Source organism: Nannospalax galili, unplaced genomic scaffold (assembly GCF_000622305.1).
Source record: "Nannospalax galili isolate Female #2095 unplaced genomic scaffold, S.galili_v1.0 scaffold781, whole genome shotgun sequence".
Lineage (NCBI taxonomy): Eukaryota > Metazoa > Chordata > Mammalia > Rodentia > Spalacidae > Nannospalax > Nannospalax galili.
The window spans coordinates 3,526,573-3,533,580 of record NW_008346898.1 but is presented as its reverse complement, the minus strand read 5'-3'; the positions used below and the strand labels follow the sequence as shown (position 1 = coordinate 3,533,580).

The following is a 7,008-nucleotide window of genomic DNA, read 5'->3' as shown; positions in this document are numbered from 1 at the left end:
TGCTGAGCCATCTCTCCACAAAGACTATTTTATGACATGCTATATATGGCCCTTACGCCACAAAAATAAAATATGTTGAGATGTCAGCCTTCTGTGGCTATGACAAAATACATGAGGACATCAACTTATTTTTTCATGATTTCAGAGATTTCAGTGTTCAGTTAGTTGGCTCTATTGTTTCTGAGCCCAAGGTGAAGCTGAGCATCTCAGTGAGGCATGTCATCCCAGTGAGGCATGACATCACAGTAAGGTGGTCATCCCAGTGAGGCATGACATCACAGTAAGGCGTGTCATCACAGTGAGGCGTGTCATCACAGTGAGACATGTCATCACAGTGAGGCGTGTCATCACAGTGAGACATGTCATCACAGTGAGGTGTATCATCCCAGTGAGACATGTCATCACAGTGAGGCGTGTCATCACAGTGAGATATATCATCCCAGTGAGGCATGACATCACAGTAAGGTGGTCATCCCAGTGAGGTGTGTTATCCCAGTGAGGCATGTCATCACAGTGAAAACTGTCATCACAGTGAGATATATCATCCCAGTGAGACATGTCATCACAGTGAGGCGTGTCATCACAGTGAGACATGTCATCACAGTGAGGTGTATCATCCCAGTGAGACATGTCATCACAGTGAGGCATGACATCACAGTAAGGTGGTCATCCCAGTGAGGCATGTCATCCGTCATCACAGTGAAAGCTGTCATCACAGTGAGGCGTGACATCCCAGTGAGACATGTCATCACAGTGAGGCGTGTCATCACAGTGAGGCGTATCATCATAGTGAGACATGTCATCACAGTGAGGCGTGTCATCACAGTGAGGCGTATCATCATAGTGAGACATGTCATCACAGTGAGGCGTGTCATCACAGTGAGGCGTGTCATCACAGTGAGGCATGTCATCACAGTGAGGCGTGTCATCACAGTGAGGTGTATCATCCCAGTGAGACATGTCATCCCAGTGAGGTGTGTTATCCCAGTGAGGCACGTCATCACAGTGAAAACTGTCATCACAGTGAGGTATATTCACAGTGAGGCGTATCATCATAGTGAGACATGTCATCACAGTGAGGCGTGTCATCACAGTGAGGCGTATCATCATAGTGAGACATGCCATCACAGTGAGGTGTATCATCCCAGTGAGACATGCCATCACAGTGAGGCGTGTCATCACAGTGAGGCATGTCATCACAGTGAGGTGTGTCATCCCAGTGAGATGTGTCATTACAGTGAGACATATCATCACAGTGAGGTGTGTCATCACAGTGAAAGCTGTCATCACAGTGAGGCGTGACATCCCAGTGAGGCATGTCATCACAGTGAGACATGTCATCACAGTGAGACATGTCATCACAGTGAGGTATGTTAGCCCAGTGAGGTATGTTAGCCCAGTGAGGAGTGTCATCACAGTGAGGAGTGTGTGATAGAGCAAGGCTTGTTCATCTTGTCATCAGGGAGCAGAAAAGGGTGGAGAGAGGAAAGAGCCAGTGACAAAAAATACCCTCCCATGGTACACAGCCCCCCAAGCACCCACTTCCTCCAACTAGGCCACACCTACCAACACTTCTATTACCTCCCAATAGCACCACCATTTAAGTATCAAGTCTTTAGCATATGAGTTTTGGGGGGAACATTCCAGATCAAAATTGTTCTGGAAATATTTCCCCTTAGAACTCACATGTTTGAGCACTTCGTCTCTAGTCAGTGGTGCTGTGGGGGAGGTGGACTCTCCTAGAGGAAATGAGTCATTGGGATGGACCCCGAGGGCTCCTCACTTGAGCCCTGCCACACCTATTCACTCTCTGCTCCCTGGCTACTGAGCAATGTGACCAGCTAGTCTCCTGCTCCTGCCACATGCCCTTCCAGTTGTGATGGACCGTGTTCCCTCAAGCTGTGAGCCAAAATAAACCCTTCCTCCCTTAAGTTGCTTCTTGTCAGGTATTTGGTCACAGCAACAAGGAAATCACCTAGGAGCTGGAGGTGGCTCAGCACCTGTTGCTCTTGCTGAAGACCCAGGTTCCAAGCACCCACAATTAGGCAGCTTACAGTCACCTGCAACTCCAGTTCCAAGTGATCTGATGCCCTCTTCTGGCTTCCAAGGGCACTGTGCACATGTAATGCACATACAGATAAACAGGCACACACACATACACGTAAAAGTAAATAAAAAATTTTGATGTAGCTGAAACAAAGTGGCATCACCACTCTTCAAGGGTGAGTATTCACTACTTCTGCAAGAGTAGACAGCCGGCGTCAGCTTCTTTTCCTTCCAGATTAAACCATTTTGTCATGAAGTTGTGGGTCCCAGTTCAATCTCTTCCTCACTTGATCCCACGCCAGATCACTCATTTGTGGGTTGTTAGATTATTCTGAACATCACACCTAAAGGTGAGTTGGATCTTTTTCTCCATATTTAGAGTTCCCCATGAGAGGAAGAGGGAGAACAAGAAACACGAAGACCTTCTAGAAGACCACCAGTCACCTTATGGTCAGATGCTTCAAAGTTTAGAAGGTGTCCAGAGCACTGGGAGCAGCGCTCAGGAGACAAAGAAGACCAGGCCTCAGAGGAGGCCCCCTTTGTCAGCAAAACAGAACTACGAAAAGAAGGAAAACGTAAGTCTGAGTGTGCTTGGAGGCATCTTAAGGGGTTTATGAAACAGGACCTGGAGTTGGAGCCTGCTGCCACCCTCCAGGACAAGGGCAGAGCTGGAGTCATAAGACAAAACTAATTTATATTGTATTATATTACATTATATTATATTATATTACAATAATGTCTGCATAGCTGCTTCTATCCAGGACTAAACTTCTGGCTCCAAAACTGTAATTTACATGTTATATATTTACATGTTATTATATTAATTACTTTTCCCATTACTATGATAAAATACCTAACAAAAAACAACATGAGAAAGGAAAGGTCTATTTTTTTTAATATTTTACTTATTATTTTTATTTTATGTGTATGTGTGTGTTGCCTGCATGTAGGTAAGTGCACCCATGTCGTGCAATGGCTGCAGAGGACAGAAGAGGGTGTCGGATCCCCTGGGACTGGAGTTACAGTTGTTAGCTGCCATGTGGGTGTTGGGATTCGAACCCAGGTCTTCAGCAGGAACAGCCAGCATTCTTAACCACTGAGCCACCTCTCCAGCCCCAGAAAGGGTCTATTTTTAAATTTCATTACTATGTGTGTGTGATTTAGGGAGGGCAGGGCACTCATACCCCAGCACTCTCGTGAAGATCAAAGGATGATTTTTCGGAGTTGGTTTTCTCCTTCCACTTCACGTGTGTTCTGAGAATCATACTCAGATCATCAGGCTTGCACGGCAAACACTTTACATGCCGTCTTGGAAGGGTTTATTTGGGCTTATAGTTTGGGGGTACCATCAGTCCGTCACCACAGGGAGGGCATGATAGCAGGAACTTGAGACCGTTGTCACATTGTTGCTTCAGTTAGGAAGCTGAGAAAGATGAATTCTGGGAATCAGAAAGCCTGGGGAAGAAGCAATATGACTGTGTGAGGCATCTGGGAAAACTAGGGGCTCATGGGAGATAGAAGGGGACTAACAGGAGGCAGGCAGAGTTCTACCCTCAGCCTTTGAAGTAGGGCTTTTCATTCAGTTGAGGACCCAAGTCCATAGAATAGTGTTACACGTTTGAATGGCTCTTCCCACCTCAATGACTCTATCCAGAAACTCCCTCACCACCATGCATGGAGGTTTGTCTTCTGGGTGATTCTCAATCCTATTAACAATCTTCTTAACAATTACAGACATTATATATTGCTGATACAAAGAGGAATGCTTTGAGCAAAATGAAAGACCATTCAGACCAATAGGTAAAAGACACATGCTGTGGCATCAAACGTGGTGGCACGAGCCTTTAAACCCAGCACTCGGGAGGCAGAGGCAGGCAGAGCTCTGTGAGATCAAGGCCAGCGTGGTTTACATAGTGAGTTCCAGGCCAGCTGGGGATAGGGAGACCCAGTTAAAAAAAAAAAAAAAAAAAAAAAACAAGACACATACTGTGTCCAGAGAAAAGATATGATTATCTCAGAAAGAGTGGGGAGTATAGTCTCTGGGGACCTTCTGGCTCCAGCCTGGGGCCCACAACTCTTTCCCCTTACATTGCTTTTCATGAGCAGAGTTTGGTTCCTCCATGCTGAAGGGAGTCTCCAAGCCCCGTGAAGCATGTAGTTGAATCTCAACAACATTCCGGTAAGACAGGGAGCACCTACTGGACAATGAGGGTTTTCTCAAGAATGAAGGACAAACCACCTAGTCCGTGCCGAGGGTACAGTCTCCAAAGCCCTGGGGGGAGGGGCGCTGCACTGAGACACAGATGGCAATGCAGCTGGTGGTATGTCACAGGCCCTCCTTTCTTCTCTTGCAAATTCTTTTTTAAAATGCAGTTTTTTTATTCATTCATTTATTTTGGAGACAGTAGCTTTTGAGCTCTACTTTTTTTTTCTTTTTTGACAGGATCACACATAATGTATCCCAGGCTGGCCTGGAATTCATTATGTAGCAGAGTATGTCTTTGAATGCCTGGGCCTCCTGCCGCCACAGCTGGAGAACTGGGATGCTTCGTACATGGCGTGCCACCATGTCCATTTTATGCTGGGGATTGAACTCAGGGCTTCCTGAATGCTAGGCAGTACTCTACCAACTGAGGTCCAAATGAGCTACATCCCAGTTCCTCTTTCAAATTCTTTCTCCATCTTTTTTCCCTCCCCCTCTGCCTCACCTGTCTGTTACCCACGCACACAATTCCTTTAGCACCAATGAAAAGGCTTGCCACTGCGTGAAACAAAGAGTCTCCCGCACTGCCTGGGCTAAGAGAGCTGAGGGAGACCGAGAGACAAGCCTTCTTCGCATTTCCATGTATCTAGAGGAATCTAGCTAAGAAGCCAACCTTTTGTAAATGCATGTCTTTTCATTTTATTTATTTTTATTTTATGTGTGTGCATGTATGGCCTGCATATAGATAAGTGCACCCATGTCGTGTAATGCCCGTGGAAGTCAGAAGAGGCTGTTGGATCCCCTGGGACTGGAGTTACGGACAGTTGTTAGTTGCCGTGTGGGTGCTGGGATTCGAACCCAGGTCTTCTTCAAGAACAACCAGTGTTCCTAATCGCTGAGCCATCTCTCCAGCCCCAGTAAATGCATGTCTTTTAAGTGGGCTTCATTGACAGAGGGGCAAGCCAAGAGGTGTTTTTAAGATAGATAGTTGTCAGTGGCTGGAGACATGGCTCAGTGGTTAAGAGCACTGGCTGCTCTTTGAGAGGACCTAGTTCAATTTCCAGCATCCAAATGGAGGCTAACAACAGTCCCTAACTCCAGTTCCAGGGGAATCTGATGCCCTCTTCTGACCTGCTCAGACATTGCATGACCTGGATGCACTTACATACATGCAGGCAACATACTCATACACATAAAATAAAAATAATAAACAATTTTTTAAAAGATAGATAGTTGTCTGTGAACTTCCTTTACAATCTGAAAGACAAAACTCTTCCTGGTGCTAAAGAGATCGACAAATACATTTGCCAAATTCTCCAAATTACCTCAAGCACCCCAGCCACATAGAGTCAAAAAGAGTTTCACATTATACAGACAGTACATACTTCTGAAAAATCTCTTTCGATCCCCAGAAAGTCTCCATTGTAGTCACATTCCAGCCCACGAAAGCTGTGAACACATGGCATTGACAAGGAAGAACTCAGAAAAGGAATCTCTTGTGAAGCCTGTCTTCCTCCTCCAGCACTGAAACTAGTCATCGAGGAGAACTGTAGGGTCAGGAAAGAGGAGAGAAGACATGCGAGTGGAAGGAAAGGGAGGGGAGACCCTTTATCTTAGGATAAAAGCTTTGGCCTTGAAGCAGAGCAAGTGTGAAATCTTTAATCACAGATTTCAGAAGGCAGTGCCCACCTCAAAGACTGTGGGTGAAACTCCCTGCCTGTGCCTATCTCTTGTCAGTCCCTTTCTGAGGGTCTTTTACAACCCCCAGATTTCCCGATGCCCCGTTCTACCATATTGCTTCTCTCCCAGTCCTTCCGCCTCCTCGGTTTATATTTTTCTCCAGTTCTATTTAGAGAGCGAAGTCCCTTCAGCTTTCTTACCTCCATCATCCTGCCACCTGAGTGACAGGAACTTCAGATAGAATTTAGGATGAAAAATGTATTCTGTCTTTCACGCAGTCAACGCTTGCTGAGCACCCACAGTGACTCGGGCACTGTTCCAAGTACTAAGAAGACACTGAAAAATAAAACCAATGAAAGTTGTCAAAAACATAGATCCAGTCTCCAAGTTATCCCTAGCCTTGCAGAGGAGTTCTAAGAGTGAGGGGATGTGAGCATCCCTCCCATCCATGGGTGGTCCCATCTGGGCCAAGTAAATCTTTTCAAAAGATTGGCACTCAGACCTTAGGAAAGTAGTGCTTTGGGAATGCTTAGCCCTGAGCCTGAGTTCAGAGTCCACAGCTGTGACCATGGAGCCCGTGTGTTTCTTATTTTCTTCCCACATGAAAGAGATTAGGCTTTTCTTCCATCTGGGGGTACCCTCCCACTTCTGACCCTGAAAGCTCTGGAAATTACAAAGCAAGTTTCCAATAGATGCTTTTACCAGCACCAGGCAGGTTTCCATGTCTGCCAACTTCCTTTCCATACATCTTGCAAGCCTGACACACGGAGGAGGAAGAGAGGCGGATGCTGGGAGACGCTGCTGGCTTCAGGGGTGATTAACTGTCGAAATGAGAATAGCTTTAGTTGCCTCATGAGGCATCCTGACCCATGGTAGAAATGCCTACAGAAACGTAAGGACTGAAAGTAGAGATGTGGAGTGTTTGAGCAAGAGCGACAAAGTCAGACATGTTTGAAAAAGAAATGGATTTGCTTGGAAATGTGTGGTTTCCACAGTAATTTTTGGAATCTAAATACAGACAGCTACAGGGAAGACAGATGGAAGAATCTACAGCCCTCCCCCATCTGAGAGCCTTGTGT

At 46.0% G+C, this 7,008-nt stretch overlaps 1 long non-coding RNA gene across 1 annotated transcript; it reads right to left on the bottom strand.

Annotated features, from left to right (window-relative positions):
- Positions 1 to 3,406: 3,406 nt before the first annotated feature.
- On the bottom strand, positions 3,407 to 6,672 carry LOC115072057. The gene is made up of 3 exons (XR_003851117.1): positions 6,632 to 6,672; positions 6,130 to 6,265; positions 3,407 to 3,501 (listed from the first exon to the last, which is right to left on the bottom strand). It is a non-coding gene; the product is annotated as an uncharacterized LOC115072057 (long non-coding RNA).
- Between the last annotated feature and the right edge of the window lie 336 nt (positions 6,673 to 7,008).